Raw genomic sequence first — 17,157 nt, forward strand, 5'->3', positions numbered from 1 at the left:
TGATACTGGTGATGGGGTTGGTGGTAATGGCAGTCATGGTGGAGATGAAAACAGGGACAAATTCATTCTGGAAAGACTAGTGTCTACATGATTCCAGTGAGCAAGACCTAAATATAATATTTTAAAAGAGCGATAGTGGTCATGAGCATAGAGATAAAGTAAATGGAAGCACCCAGGCCCTATCCAAGCTTTCTAAAACTTGGTCCTGAGCCTCATATGAAAGCTTGGACTGGCTATATCCATTCTATGATCTCATCCCACCTCTCCTCCTTTCACTCTTGTTCTAAGCCTCTTTCCTGGAGGTTATTCATTTTTCCCTCTCCCTGAATGACCCTAAGCCTACTCTTTGTTCCTGGAACCAAAACGGTTCTCTATCCAGCTAAGGCTTCACAGAGGTGGCATGTGTAAATTCAAGTTCTCTGGGCCCCAGAGTCTGTATTTTTGACTCAGAGAGGGATAAAGGAAAAGGGCGGTGACCAGCAGAGCCTAGTCCTGTGCTGAAGCCCAGACCTTTGTCTGGGGGGGTAAGGGCTCTACATATTGCAGGGGGAAGGACATAGCTGGTGGATGGGGCCTCCACTACCCAGGACTCAATTGCACTAATGTGATTGGGCTTGAGGATAGAACACTGGCTTCTCAAGCAGACATGGAGGGAAGAAAAAGAATGAACAGGAATTTAAGGAAAGAAAAAGAGAAGTGCTAGAACATTGGGGGAGGCAGTGAAATAGGTGGGAATGTAAGGTTTCTTTTTCAACTAGCGATCATCTTAGTGACCATCAACAGAGACATTAGTGTTGGCAGAACATGGCAAAGTGACAAATGGTACTTGTGCGCTGAGCCTTAAGCCTAATGCTTCTCACAGATGTGTTTCCCAGGCCACTGCCCCATCCCAGCCACAATACACATGTGTGCACAGACACACATGCGCACACACACACTCTACACACCCACACTGCGGCCCCAGGGTATCCTTGGTGGTTTTGTTGTTCAACCTGATTGAGATATAACTAAGCTGGAAATGTCTTTTCTGTCCACCTTTCAGAAGAAGGATATTCAGGTCCATTTAGACTAAAGGAACTCTCTACTCCTCCTCCCTTCTGCACTTGCCACCTCCCCTCCATGCACACACACGTACACATTTCAATTGATCACCGAGTTCCGCCAGTTTTACACCTACTTAGGCCAGTTGCTCAGTTCTGTCACTGCTGGGGAGGGAATACGGCTTGACCAAGCCCACTGACCCCCCTCCCTCTGGGTGGACTCGGGCCAGGGTCTGCAGGAACAAAGCTTGTGAACTCCGGGAACCGAGCTCATCCTGGTAGGTGGGAGGGGCTGCCCCAGCTCTGGTGCTCCTGCTGCTGTCACCACCAACCCCAATGAGAAGCCTCAGGCCCCAGAAGGTGGAGCTGAAGTCCCCACCCCAAAGGGCAAGGGAACAAGTCTTCCCTAATCCCACTTTCCCACTAACCGCTTAGGGGCCTGAAACCCAAGGGAGAGGGGACTGTGGCCACAGGAGTGGCTGGAGCTCCGGGAGGTCAGGAAGGAGAGCGCAGTAATCACAACAGCCTTACTGAGCAATTGCTATGTCCCAAGCCCAGCTCAGACGGTAACGAATCTGCCTGCAATGCAGGAGACCTGGGTTCGGTCCCCTGGAGAAGCGAATGGCTATCCACTCCAGGATTCTGGCCTGGAGAATTCCATGGACAGAGAAGCCTGGTGGGCTCCAGTCCATGAGGTTGCAAAGAGTCAGACTCCACTGAGCGACTGACGCTTTCACTTTTCTTTCAAGCCCCATGCTAAGCACATCACAGTCTTTCTCTCCCACAATCCTCAAATTCAGAAGACAGAAGCCAGCATCGCACTCTTCCTACTGGTGGGGAGCCCAAGGCGCTGGACTGCACAGCCAGTGACGGCAAAGTCAGAATGTGAGCGCTGACAGTGAGCCCCGTGGCCCACACCGGTAGCCTCGGTCCCCGCGTTCACATCTTCACCTGCCCATAGTCTCTCTCAAGGTCTGCCATCTCGCCGGAGGCACACATCTGCCTGGTGTTCTGTCTGGTCCTCTGTGGGCAGACCTCCATCCCACAGGCCCCTGGCAACTGAGGACCCACGTGGGCCAGGATGTTCCAGGGCTGGATTACGTGGGGGGGAAGTGCAGAGGCTCCATTCTACTTCTCTCATCCTGCCCCGTGCAGGACACGCCTGTTAGGAGCCCAGCAAGTGTGGGGAAGGCCAAATGACAGCCACATCTACTACAACTCGGTGTGAAATAAAGCTCAGGCTGCTCCGGACATTCCTTCTCTAGGATAGGTCTGGGGGCGGGCGGTGGGGAAGTGGGGTGGGAGAAGGGAGGGGGCTGGGCTGGGGCTCTGGGGTTACAGGGAGACCACTGCACAGGGCTGAGGGTAAGGAGCCAAGAGGGGCTACCAGGCCTCTCTGGGGGGTGGGGAAATAGTGACAACCAAGTCTGGGCGGGTGGGATGAGCTGGATGCATGAGGCTGGGAGAGGAGTGGGGAGGGGAGCTGCATGGAAGAAGCCCCCCACTCCATCCTGGCCCCTGCAGACCCCTCTCTGGACCAGCCACAGGCAGAGTGATGAGATTGAGGGAGCTGAAACTGGGCAAGGCCAAGGTGGAGACAGGAGCTTCCAGCCGCTGCCAAGTGCCATCCTGCCACATGTGGGCCATCAACCACGTGGTGGGCGGGGGTAGGGGGGGAGTGGGGAAAAGGGATTTATTTCTGAGGCCTCCAACAGAAGCACTAACAACCAAATGGCCCTGCCAGACCCTGGGGCTAAGTGAGCCTATAGTGAGAGAAAGATTAGCAGCAACTGGAAATGAGGGAGGTGGGTCTTAGGAGGCTGTGGGGGGCCGGGGCAGGGTGGAAGGATACAGCCAGAGGCAGTAGCTTTTAATCTTGGCTGCACATTAAAGTCACCAGGGAGCTTTTATTAATAACCCGTACCCGGGGCCCACTGATGAAATCAGAATCTCAGGGGGCAGTGCCAGGGCACTAGTATTTTTAAAAAGCTCATTAGTTAATTCCAGTATGCAGTCAGGAGAACCCCTGCGCTCAGAGCAGACACTGGATGGACTGGGCTTAGAGGCTTAATGCCTTCCACACAGGATGGGGGAGAGACATTCCCAAGGTCACACCGTGAAGGGATCATAGCGGGGGAGGACAGGAGCGGCTCCGAAGGCCACTATTCTAAACTGATAACTAAGAACCAGAGCTTGCCTCTGCAGCTGGTCTCTGAACCCCACCATCGGTTCCACCTTGGACACACCAAAGGCTCCAGCTGCCCTCTCCCCACCGGCTCTTAACTGGACCTTCCCAACTCCCCCACCCTCAGAACCCTGCATCTGAATGACTCTAGAATTAGGCATTTCAAGTTTTTTTCTGAACCAGCACATAAAAGAACAGGGAATTAATAAGTGCCCACATCTCAAAGGCCTGAGCCTCACCTGCAGTGATGTGCAAATGGCTCCTAAACACCCACAGTGCTGCGCTCAGAAGCTGGGAGCAAATGGGATGCAAATATATGCAATCATTATGCAAACAAGGGCAGTCCCAGATTAATGGCCTTGATCCCTCATCCAAACAGCAGCTGTCTCTTTAGGTACAGGCATGGTTGACACGGAAGGCTGAGCTGTCTCCTGTCAGAGGCATCCTAAGGAAGGGTCAAGAGGAAGGATTGTTCTGACACCCACTTGCTGACTGTTCTCTCTGAGAAATCTGGGAGCCAGTGTCAGGCAGGAGGCTGTTCTCTGCCAGGGTTCCTTACCCAAGTCCCTGATGCAATGCCGGTCATTCTCTCTGGGGGAAAGAGCAATGCTGACAGGGGTGGTGGAGGTGATGGAGGTAATGGGAGATGACAGTGGAAGTGGCAGGGCTGGGAATGGCTGAGAAGATGACAGAGGTGAAGGGGAGGGTGAAGCTCCTGGAAACAGTGACGATGACAGAGGTGAAGATGGGCCTGGAGGAGACGGTGGCCACGGCGCTGGTGATGATAAACGTGATGGAGGCGATGGTAAATGTGATGGAGGTGATGGTAAGTGTGATGGAGGTGATGGTAAATGTGATGGAGGTAACAGGAGTGGTGGTGATGGTAACTATGGGGGTGATATAGGATGTAATGCTATGAATGCTAGAGGTAATGTTGACAATGGTTGTGGCAGAAAAGATGGCGACAAGGAGGGGAGACTGATGGAAGTCATGAGGAGGAAGACAGTGCTGTTGGCGATGCCGCTAGCAATGGCAGGTGATGGTAGTGCGAGCAGAGGCTGAGGGGTACAGGAAACAGAGGTAGGGGGAGAGGTGGGTGTGGTGAAGGTCACTGTCACGAGCAGCATGAGATGAGAGCAATGCAGAAGCGACACAGAAGTGACGAGGCAGAACTGGGGAAGATGAGTTCTCAAAACTCTTAAGTTCAGTAGAGGAGGATGTTAGCCTATCAGAACAACGGCAGGAGGAAGGAGGGAAGGAATCCGTAGAAGACACGCAAGGTCTGCTGTGATGGGGAGAGGAGGGGCGAGGCTCCCAAGCACAGACCCAAAAAAAACTCAGCGACAACTCCTGACTTCTCTCCTCAGCAAAGATGCAGCTACACCACTCAGTCCCACTCACTGACAGAAGCAGGCCTGAGGGCTGCAAGCGACCAGTGGGGTGACCTGTGGTTGGAGAAATCACACTGCCCACAGCTGGGCCTCAGTTTCTCCCTCTGTGAAATGGGATGAAGTATGAAAACCAAATGAATGAATGAGTTTTTCTCTCTTCCACAGGGACCCTGTGGCTGACCACAGAGTATGTGCAGCAGAATGAAGCTGTCTTGGTGAGGGGTTAGGAAAGCCAGGGGGACATACCACATGCTGCTGGGGCTTGGGAGATTGACAAGTTCTTCTCAGAACTCAGAAATGGCCTGGTGTCACTCCTACCCCTGGGCCCATGTCCCCTCCACTTCTCCATCACCCTCCCCTCATTTAGGTCACCACAATGACAGTCACCAGAGCTGTCTGCCCTATTTCCCTCCTGGGAGGCCACACCCTAAGCAGGTTGCAAGGTAAACTGGTTTAGTCCATGAACTCTGGAGTCAGACTCCAGGTAACTATTGTGTGGCCCTCTGGACAACACATATAACCTCTCTGCACCTCTGTTTTCTCACCTATAAATTAGCAATAAAAAGACTTACTTTACAGACTATAACACAGATGACTAAAAATGTGTTTAGTCCAGCAAATGTCAACTCAAAGAACTGGTAGCTATTGGGCAGATATTGCAGGCTTCAGGTGCACCATGAACATCTATGGCCCAGCAGTGGCCACGGACTGGAAAAAGTCAATCCTCATCCCAATTCCCAAGAAGAGCAGTACCAAAGAATGTTTAAACCACCGGACAGTTGCACTCATTTCCCATGCTAGTAAGGTCATGCTCAAAATCCTGCATGCTGGGCTGCAGCATTACATGAACTGAGAACTTCCAGATGTCCAAGCTAGGTTTAGAAAAGGCAGAGGAACAAGAGGTCAAATTGCCAACATTCGCTGGATCATAGAAAAAGCAAGAGAATGCCAGAAAAACATCTACCTCTGTTTCACTGACTATGCTGAAGCCTCTGACTGTGTGGGTCATAAACTGTAGAAAATTCTTAAAGATATGGGAATACTAGACCACCTCACCTGCCTCCTGAGAAACCTGGATGTGGGTCAAGCAGCAACAGTTAGAACCTTGTATGGAACAATTGACTGGTTCAGGACTGATAAAGGAATGCGACTAGGCTGTTTATTGTCGCCCTGTTTGTTTAATTTATATGCCAAGCACATCATGAGCAATGTCAGGCTGGATGAGTTACAAGCTAAAATCAACATTACCAGGAGAAATATCAACCTTGGATATGCAGATGATACCACTCTAATGGCAGAAAGCAAAGAGGAACTAAAGAACCTCTTGATGGGGGTGAAGGAGGAGAGTGAAAAAGCTGGCTTAAAGCTATTAAAAAGAAAAAAAGATCATGGCATCCAGCCCCATTACTTCATGGCACACAGAAGGGGAAAAGGTGGAAGCAGTGACATATCCTCTTCTTGAGCTCTAAACCCTCTGAGGATGGCGACTGCAGACATGAAATTAGATGATTGCTTCTTGGCAGGAAAGCTATGACAAACCTAGGCAGTGTGTTAAAAAACAAAGACATCACTTTGCTGATAAAGGTCCATTTAGTCAAGGCTATGGTCTTTCCAGTAGTCATGTATGGTTGTGAGAGCTGGATTATAAAGAAGGCAGAGTGCCAAAGAACTGATGCTTTTGAACTGTGGTGCCAGAGAAGACTCAAGAGTCCCTTGGACAGCCAGTCAATCTTAAAGGAAATCAGTCCTGAATATTCATGGGAAGGACTGATGTTGAAGCTGAAGCTCCAATACTTCCACCACCTGATTCGAAGAGCTGACTCACTGGAAAAAGACCCTGATACTGGGGAAGACTGAGGGCAGGAGGATAAGGGGTTGACATAGGATGAGATGGTTGGATGGCATTTCTGATATAATGGACCTGAACTTGGGCACACTCCAGGAGATGGTGGGGAACAGGGAGGCCTAGCATGCTGCAGTCCACGGGGTCGAGAAGAGTCAGACACGACTTGGCGACTGAACAAAAACAACAATGATCATTTATTCTGCAACCCAAGAAGCAGCAGCCACAGGAGGAAAGGCCTTTTCAAGACTGTGTCTTCCCACAGCTGCAGGTATAGACTCTAGAACCAGCCACCACCTCCTTGCTGTGGAACCTGCGCCTGCACGCTAGTCCTGCAGAGGGTGCACCTCCTCCACAAACCAGGACTCCACTGGCAGGCCCGGCTGCCCCAGGGAGAAGGCACCCTGCCAGCCCATAGAGTCATTCTGCAATCCCTGTGCTCTGGCTGGGGTGGAGGGTGGCAGGGGAAGAAGCCTAGCCTCTAGCTAGGCCAGAGAAACTCTGGGGGACTTGAAGAGGGTGGGGGAAGGAATCTGGTGTTGGTGGTGGTTCTCAGAAGTCCTAAGCCTTTCACTCTGGCTGCAGATTTGCTGGGAACTGGCAATTAGCTTAGGACAGAAAAGCCATCAAGGTCCCCCTGAAAGCATCTCTTGACAGCTCCAGAGCCCCGTGGGTGGATGCAGTGAGCACCATGGCCTCCTTCACACCCCAGTTCTTGGCTGGGAAGCCCCTCCTCCCCACCCCTAGTCCCCCACACACTGTGGTTCAGAGTGATTTGCTGTGAGTGATGGTCATTTATGCAGGGTGGCCTGAGGGGAGCAGGGTCTGGATGAGTCACCTCTCAGAATGTAACAAGAGCCACCTGGAAAGGATCTGTCAGCTTCCTCCCCAGACACAGGTCTTCGTCTGCACACACCATGCGCTCAGATACCAGGATGCTGCCATTCCCACCAGCAGAGGCTCGGTTCCGAGATGCACCCAGAGCAGGAAGCAGCTGCACCAGCCATGCCCTCCCGCCCCAGAGCAGCACTAGGGCCACACCTGGCACCTGCGATGGTCTGGGCTCTGTGTGTTGCCTCTGTTTCCTCTAACCTAGACCTAAACATCACCTGTTTCACAGTGTGAACAGTCATCCAAGGTCCTCTCCTATGTTTTTTACACCCAGACCAGCAGTGTCCAACAGAAATACAATGTGACCCACAAATGTATTTTCTAATATTTTAACAGCCACATTCAGTTCAGTTCAGTTCAGTCACTCAGTTGTGTCTGACTCTTTACGACCCCATGAATCACAGCATGCCAGGCCTCCCTGTCCATCACCAACTCTTGGAGTTTACTCAAACACATGTCCATCAAGTCGGTGATGCCATCCAACCATCTCATCCTCTGTCATCCCCTTCTCCTCCTGCCCTCAATCCGTCCCAGCATCAGGGTCTTTTCCAATGAGTCAACTCTTCACATGAGCTGGCCAAAGTACTGGAGTTTCAGCTTCAGCATCAGTCCTTCCAATGAACACCCAGGACTGATCTCCTTTAGGATGGGCTGGTTGGATCGCCTTGCAGTTCAAGGGACTCTCAAGAGTCTTCTCCAACACCATAGTTCAAAAGCATCAATTTTTCGGCGCTCAGCTTTCCTCACAGTCCAACTCTCACATCCATACATGACCACTGGAAAAACCATAGCCTTGACCAAACGGACCTTTGTTGGCAAAGTAATGTCTCTAGAGATCTCTTCAAGAAAATGAGGGATACCAAGGGAACTTTTCATGCAAAGATGGGATCGATAAAGGACAGAAATGGTATGGACCTAACAGAAGCAGAAGATATTAAGAAGAGGTGGCAAGAAAACACAGAAGAACTGTACAAAAAAGATCTTCATGACCTAGATAATCACAATGGTGTGATCACTCACCTAGAGCCAGACATCCTGGAATGTGAAGTCAAGTGGGCCTTAGGAAGCATCACTACGAACAAAGCTAGTGGATGTGATAGAATTCTAGTTGAGCTACTTCAAATCCTGAAAGATGATGCTGTGAAAGTGCTGCACTCAATATGCCAGCAAATTTGGAAATCTCAACAGTGGCCACGGGACTGGAAAAGGTCAGTTTTCATTCCAATGCCTAAGAATGCAATGCCAAAGAATGCTCAAACTACCGCACAATTACACTCATCTCACATGCTAGTAAAGTAATACTCAAAATTCTCCAAGCCAGGCTTCAGCAATACATGAACTGTGAACTTCCAGATGTTCAAGCTGGTTTTAGAAAAAGCAGAGGAACCAGAGATCAAATTGCCAACATCCACTGGATCATCGAAAGAACAAGAGAGTTCCAGAAAAACATCTATTTCTACTTTATTGACTATGCCAAAGCCTTTGACTGTGTGGATCACAATAAACTGTGGAAAATTCTGAAAGAGATGGGAATACCAGACCACCTGACCTGCCTCTTGAGAAACCTGTATGCAGGTCAGGAAGCAACAGTTAGAACTGGACATGGAACAACAGACTGGTTCCCAATAGGAAAAGGAGTACAGCCACATTAAAACTATTAAAAAAAAAAAAAGGTGAAAAGATTTATCTAACCCAATATATCCACAATATTATTACGGACTAGTATATCACACTTTCAGCATATCCTAACTGGAATGAGCCACATTTCAAGTGCTCAGCAGCCACCCGTGGCCAGTGACCGGAGCATAGGGGGAGGGGGAGAGCAGCGTTTAGTCACGGCCCCTGTTACCTTCTGGGCCTAGAAGTGTGCCGTCTGGCTTACAGCCTGGGGTCTCCTGGGGATCCTACAACAGCAGGGGCCAAGGGGCCCCAGGAGCTGCAAGTTCTTGACCTTTCATCCTCCCATACAGGGGGTCCTGGGCGCCTCTGGGGGACCTGGAGCCCACTCACAGCTAGAAGGGCCTGAAAGGTTGCAGTTGTGAGCCATGTGCTACGCCGGGATTCATGACCTCCAGAGGAGAGGATTTCGATCCGGGGACAGAGATGAGGCTTGACTACTCGGAGCTTTTTGTGTAGCAAAGTTTTATTAAAGTATGATAGAGATAGAGAAAGCTTCTGACATAGACATCAAAAGACAGCAGAGAGAATGCCCACTTGCTAGTTTTTAGCAAGGCCATTTTATGTCTGTTAGCGAGCTGCTAATCAGATGAGAGACACCTCAAGGCGGAGGGAATTTCGCCAGGCCCCTCTCCCACAATATGCACTTTTGAGATGGAGCGGCACAAGATGTGTCATCCCTGGCCATAAAACAATTCACATGAGTACTGGTTTGTTGAGCCATTATCAGCCCAAGGTTTGAGAAAAGAAAAAAAGTTAGCCTTAGGTGGAACCGATTTGTAGAAAGACAGATTCCAAAGCAAATACATAGTTTCATTAACGTAAGAAAAACATTTCCATAGGAAAAACTGCATTGGTTAGCTCAAAGTTTAAGAAAAGTTCAGGAGGAACCAGGTGTCAAGAGAGAAGGGAAAAAAGTCTGCCACTTGCAGTTTATTTCCTCCTGTTGCTTGGGGACCTCTGGCCTCCCTGCCAAGGCTGTTAGCACCCTCAGGCCCCCAAGTCCCGCCCAGGGAGCCCCCATCACACAGGAAGCTGCTGTCTGGTGCAGGCCCCACAGAGCACCTGCTTCAAATCCAGTCCTCAAGGCACTTGAGGCACCAAGCTGCACCCTGGAGCTGCTTTACCTGGCCTGCAGCACCCCCTGAAGCCCATGGTCCTCTGCCCGGAATGAGGGGAGCTCTGTGTAGCCCATACAGGAAGCCGCTATTTACAGAGCGAAAAGGAGTGGGTGAGGATACAGATCCAGGAGGCAAAGATCTGAAGGTGAGACCTGGGGATAGGAGGTGGTAGGTCGAAGGGAAATTAAAATTAGGGAGGAGAAAGCAGCCACTGACCTTGGAAAGAGTGTGTGTGTGTATGTGTGTGTGAGATCATGTGCGCTTAAAGAAAGCAGCTGTTGGCCTTGAAGAGATTGCTCTGTGTGTGTGTGTGTGTGTGTGTGTGTGTTTGTGAGATCATGTACACTGAATGCTGGACAAGCTTCTGAGTCAGGGAAGGAAGGAATGTAGTGAAGTCTGGGTTTGAGGCATGTTAGTCTGGAGGCCATACAGAAAGGACTGGGAAGGGAGAGATGAATAAGGAAGTAACTTCTCTGAAGCAAGTAAAAACATAGTCTGTGACTGGCTGTGGTTGCTCTAGGGAGTTCAGTCTGGAATGCGGCCCTCCATGCAGAGGTCTGCAGGGAGAAGTGAGCCGAAGGCTTTGAGAATCCCTCTGCATGTCTCTGGGAGGCTGGGCAGCTTCCAGAGAGGGATTCCAATGGCTTCTGGAACTGCACCTGTAAACCCCCTGCATCTGGGGTTTACTCCTCACTCCCCTTCTCCATCTGGATTCCAGGGTCTGATGGCTGAGCTGCAAGCCCTGGGCTCCTGCAAAGCCAACACATTCCCAGCCCACAGCGAACCTCTGTGTGGCCTTTGTAAGAATTTTAAAAGGCTGTCCCCTCTGGGCAGATGCATCCTCTTGGCAGATGGTGCCTTTGAGCCAAGCAAGAGGTGCCCAGCGTGGGCTGGATTTCAACCCCCCACTTCTTCCTTGGCAAAGCCCCAGCATATACACCATATGATCATTCACAGCAGTCCTGCATAATTCCCAGCATTAAGAGAAACTACAAAGGTGACAAGTCAATCTTGAAAACCACAAGCAGTCAGAGAGGAGATCTTTCCCCACCCCACCCCCCATCATTCCTCCTCCTCTTCTGGATCAGGGGCCTAGAGCTACTAGGGGCCTGGATGAGGGGGAACAGAGGTGAGGGCAAGCTGGCTGGGCCCAGGGAGTCAGAGAAGCAGGGTCACAGGCCCAGACACAAGGTCTACTATGTCTTGTCTCCTTGAAAGTCAGACAGAAACAACCCTCAGAGGGAGTCACAACAGAGACTAGAATTTATTTTCAAAGAAACTGAGGCCAAAAGAGGTTAAGCGACCTGCTCAAGATGACACAGTTAATAAGAAAATGGTGGATGGTGAGAGGAAAAGTCACAGGGCAGTGAAGGTACCAGGCAGACTTAGGGGACATCCTGACCCTGACCTTGAGCATTCATTTCACCTTTCTGAATATCAGTTTGCTCATCCATAAAATGGGGATAACAGCTAATGCCCCTCCTAGAATTAAAGTCAGCAGCACATGTAAAGTACTTAGTGACAGTTCTAGAAACTGGGACCAAAAGCCTCCATTTCTTGCTCAGAGAGAGATGTGGACACACCATGGAGCTCCCCAGCAGATGAGGAAGTTCAGGATATTAGAAAGTTGTCCAAGTACCAGGCCTGGGGACCCTAGGAAGAAGGCTCAGAGAGGTGTGCTTGCACAGCAGTAGGAACCCTGCAGGGTCAGGGTGAGCATGGCCTGCGGGGGGCCCACAGTCCCTCCCCAGGAGCTGCTCTCGTCCAAGGCCACATCCCCTGCCCAGGGCAGCGCTGTCCAAGAACTGCTCAGTGAGGATCATGGGCCGGTTCTCTGGCCTCTTCCAGAGCTGCTCTGCAGGGCTATGAGTCCAGAAAAAATAAGCTCTTCTTGGACACAGAATGTGGAAAAAGCTGTTGATGGCACACTAATCAACTAGTTTACTCAGAAAAAAACAAGATCAACCAGTGTAGATTTGATTCAGAGATGCAGAGAAAGCCACCGCTCCAGATATCAGATGCTGGGGTCTGATAAGACGAAGGAAAATGCTACAACATCTAGAGTAGAATTAGCTCAGATATAAGAGGATTTCCCCATGCCATGGAAAAGAACGGCCCAGGACCTACCCAGGACAAACACTAACAGTCAGAGTCCAAAGCAGCCATTTACCCTGGGTTCTACCAAAAAGGCAGGAACAGAAGTCAGGAGGCTAGGGACTTCCCTGGCGGTCCAGTGGTTAAGACTCTGCACTTCTGCCTCAAGGGGCACCGGTTTGATACCTGGTCAGGGAACTAAGATACTGCAGGCTGTGAGGCATGGCCACAAAATAAATAAAACTTAAAAAATAAATAAATAAAACTGCTTTTTCTGACTATGTGCCAAGATCCAGCACTGAGTATGTTGTAAGGGTGGGGGAAATTTGTGTTAGTATGAAACTCCAATACTTTGGCCACCTCATGAGAAGAGTTGACTCATTGGAAAAGACCCTGATGCTGGGAGGGATTGGGGGCAGGAGGAGAAGGGGATGACAAAGGATGAGATGGCTGGATGGCATCACTGACTCAATGGACATGAGGTTGAATAGACTCCGGGAGTTTGTGATGGACAGGGAGGCCTGACGTGCTGCGATTCATGGGGTCGCAAAGAGTTGGACACGACTGAGCGACTGAACTGAGCTGAACTGAACTGATGGGGGTTCTAAGGCAGGGTTTGTTTTTCCTGGGAAGACCCTGGACTTTTCCTCTTCTCACATGACTGAACATCTCATTTCAGTCTACCAGGCCAGACAGAGGTGGAGAAGATAATAGATCCCTGGCCAGATTACATGGTTCGCAGCTGGAGCTATTATTTACTAAGTATATGTCTTTTATTAAATGATGGACAGCTTCTGTCCTTATTCAACCTTTCAGGGCTTTCAGTTTATTTGGAAGTTTCTGTAGTTTGGGAAATTTGTTTCTGTTGCATGGCTTTAGGGCTATCCAAAACCATGGCTCCCCAGAAGAGGAGTTGCCTGCATCACTTCGGGTTCATTTTTCTCATCAATAACTTGTCATTAGCAAGGGTAGATAGGACGATAAGCTCTTTCCTAGTTTTCATAATGGTTTTCCTGATGAAAATCTCCTCTGATTTTCATCTCACACATGAGCTTATCTTTGCTGGGGCTACTGGCTCTGAAAAGCACACCACAACCAAATGAATGTTTCCGTCACCAGCTCCACCTCTGGGCTGTGGAACAACCACATCAATCTGTTCTTTGGGCCGTTATCCTCAAAAAGTCGGAGAAGGCAATGGCACCCCACTCCAGTACTCTTGCCTGGAAAATCCCATGGACGGAGGAGACTGGTGGGCTGCAGTCCACGGGGTCTCGAAGAGTCGGACACAACTGAGCGACTTCACTTTCACTTTTCACTTTAACACATTGGAGAAGGAAATGGCAACCCACTCAGTGTTCTTGCCTGGAGAATCCCAGGGACGGCGGAGCCTGGTGGGCTGCTGTCTCTAGGGTCGCACAGAGTCGGACACGACTGAAGCGACTTAGTAGCAGCAGCAGCCTCAAAGGGTGTGTCTGTCAGGTATGTCTGTTCAACAGCACAGTTGCCCAGAATAATTTAGGGAAAGTTTAACGGAGGATCTATTTGCAAAGGGAGCAGAGTTATAGGAAAGCAATAGTAGGTGGTGACGCACCCCAGAGTTGGCAAGAGTGAGAAGCCACCACTGCCCTTGGCCATGAGCGGACTTGGGGGAGGAGAGGTTCCTGGACTTCAGAAGCAAAGTTGAAGCTCTGCCTCCGCTAGCTCCAGCTGGGGCTGCAGCACAGGAGCCGTGGGCCGTGGGAGGATTCACAACCGGTGCTCTGGCACAAAGGGGCTTGAGTGGAAAACTCCACCATCTCACTCTTCCCTTGCCCCCCAATTCCTGTCAGTGCCCCCGCTTGCCAATCCAAATTGAAAACCAAAGGCCAAGGAGGACTTTAGAAGCAGGGCAAAAAATGGATCCCAGAGCAAGGTGGAGGGTGGATCTGAGGAGGTGAGTAGAGAATAGAGCTTTTTCCTGCCTGCGCCCAGTTCCTAAGAGAAACTTCCATTGAGTCCTTTGGCCTGTTCTGTCTCTCATGTCTTTGGTTGATAGTCCTAAAGCCACATCCCTTCCAAGAATCACATCATAAATAAATTACTTGTGCTCAAATCTTTGTATCAGTGTCTGTTTCTCGGAAAACCCAATCTAAGATATCCCTCGAAATCAATATTTATTAAATCTACCGTAATTAGTACAATGTGATGTTGATGCAGACAATCAGTTAGAGCAATGAAACAGAGTCCAGAAAAAAAGACACATTCATCCATGGATACTTGGTTTAGGCAAAGGAGGAAGTGCAGGGCAGTGGGAAAGGGCACTCATTCCAGTGCATATTGCTGGACCAAGTGACTATCTATTGAGAAAAATGAAATTTGACCCTCATCTCACACACACACAAAAATCAATACCAGGTGTTCCACACATTAAAGGTAAAATAATAAAACTTTTAGACAACATGACAGGAGTATCTCTGTTACCTTGGGGTTTAAAAAGATTTCTTCGAGGCACACAAAAATCACTAAACTTAAAGCAAATTTCCCAACCATGCACCACTGACATTTGGAACAGGATAAGTTTTTGTTGTAGGGAATGTCCTGTGCATTATAGGATGTTTCACAGCATCCCTGGTCTCTACTTACTGACGCCAAAAGCACCACCATCACAGCCTCAGTCATGACAACCAAAAATGTCTCCAAGACACTTTCAAATGGCTCCTGCGGGGGAACTGCTGCTATTTGGGGAGAGGGACAGAACACCCTGGTAAAGCTGAATTTCAGCTCCAACAACAACAAAAATAGTGTGTGTCCCAAAAATTTCCTAGGCAATAAATTTTTCCACTACTTATTTAATATTCAGATTTAACCAGGGGTCCTGTATTTTACCTGAAACTCACCGCCAGTTGAGACCTACTGTCTTAAAGGGAAAATGATTTGATAAATCAGATTATAAGAAAGACTTCCACTCATCAAAAGAGACCTTTAAGAGAGTGAACAGGCAAGCTACCCCACGGAGGAAGATATACACCACATATGTCAACAAAGGGCTCACGTGCAGAATTTATAGATAATGCCCATCAATCAATAAGAAAAGATCAAACAACCCTAAAGAAACACTGACAAGAGACTTGAACAGGACATTGACAAAATCAGATATCCCAAAGGCCAATGAGCATGTGAAAGGCACTCAATCTTATCAGTAATCAGGAAAATACAAATTAAAACTACAATGCGCTATCACTACACTATTGTTAGGGGAAGCACACTGATTGAAACCGCCCACCCGGGCTAGGCACCATAGTAACCATTTGCATGAGTTGTTTTATGACAGGAGATCCTGATAAGGAATGAGGAACTAATAACCCACCACCAGCCGGAAGAGTTCGGGAAAGGTTGAAAGGAGACACTGCCTGTCCGTCCACTTCCCAGAATCCCTCTTGCTAGCATCCACCTTGGCTGAGCGATGCGTGAGCCACCAGGAAAGACTATGAATTAGAATGATTGGCCAAAGACCACCCGGAAACTAATCCCATCCCCATAAAACCCAAGACTGCCACGCGGCAGAGCAGTTCTCCTGGGTTCCCTTACCTACTGCTCTCCACCCAGGTGCCCTTTCCCAATAAAATCTCTTGCTTTGTCAGCACATGTGTCTCCTCAGACAATTCATTTCCGAGTGTTAGACAAGAGCCCAGTTTCGGGCCCTGGAAGGGGTCCCGCCCCCCCCCCACTTCCTGCAACACTATCACCAGAATGGCTTAGAAAGATTGATAATACAAGTTTAGGCAAGGAGAGCCACAGGAACTCTTCTAGTGATGAAGGGAGTGTAAACTGAGTCAACCACTTTGACAGCCTCAATCGGGAAACTGAAAACTTGCATATCCCCTCACCTAACAATTTCACTCCTAGAAATGTGCCCAAAAGAAATATCTGCATCATAAAGCATAAACAAGCATGCTCAAAACAGCAGTGTATTTGAAAGCAGCCCAAAAGTCCATCAACAGTAGGAGGAAAAAATACAATTGTGGAATGGTAATCTCTCATGGGATACTACCAATAAAAATTAACCACTGGTATGTACAATAACCTGGACAATCTCACAAACATAATGTTGAGGGGAAGAAAAGAGGCAGATTTAAAAGAAGACCTATTGTCAGTCCATCTCTATAAAACTCAGAAACTAACAAAACTAATCTATGGTATTAAAAGTCAAAATAGACACCTAACTTTGGTGAAGATCAACGAGGCAGGATTCAAGACAGTGGCCGAGGTTGGGGAATAGGGGAGCTTCTGGGGGTGAGGGTGTGTGTGGATGTGCTCGTCCTGACTGGGGTGGTGGTTACATGGATGTGTTCACACTGAGTTATGTCAGCGTTAGACTGTAATTAAAGGTTTAGGAGGGTTTTTTGTTAAGTTGGTTTTGAGTCCAAGTGTTTTGGTTGCCTTATTTCTAGTTACCATCTAATTCTTACTATTCAGTGACTTCTCTTTTTCCCCAACCAGCCAATTTCACCATATTTTTAAAAGGGGGTATTTTTACCAATAGCAGCCTTTTTGACTAGGCTGGTTAATCACCAAGGAAAATTTAATGCCTGAAAACAGTAATCCAGAAATTCATTTCTTAATTTGTAGGGTTCTTATAGGTTGTTGCCTTTTGATATTGTATCTTTCAACTTTTCACTAACTAATCTTCTTATTGTATCTCAGTTATCTCCCTTCTCCCACAAGGATGTTGGACTTAACTGAGTGTAAACACCATTACCTGGTATGGTTTATATTGCAGTCTACTTCTAAAACCTAAAATCTTGTGCAAAAACATCACCTCTAATTTCCCCCCTAAAAAGGCATTTTCCATCCTTTGTTTCCTCAAATAGTCCAGTCTGTATTAAACTAACAGCTTCTCTAATCTCACTTTGCACTCTCTGGTCTGGTTAGGGGA

Source organism: Muntiacus reevesi, chromosome 7 (genome assembly GCF_963930625.1).
Source record: "Muntiacus reevesi chromosome 7, mMunRee1.1, whole genome shotgun sequence".
NCBI classification, from domain to species: Eukaryota; Metazoa; Chordata; class Mammalia; order Artiodactyla; family Cervidae; genus Muntiacus; species Muntiacus reevesi.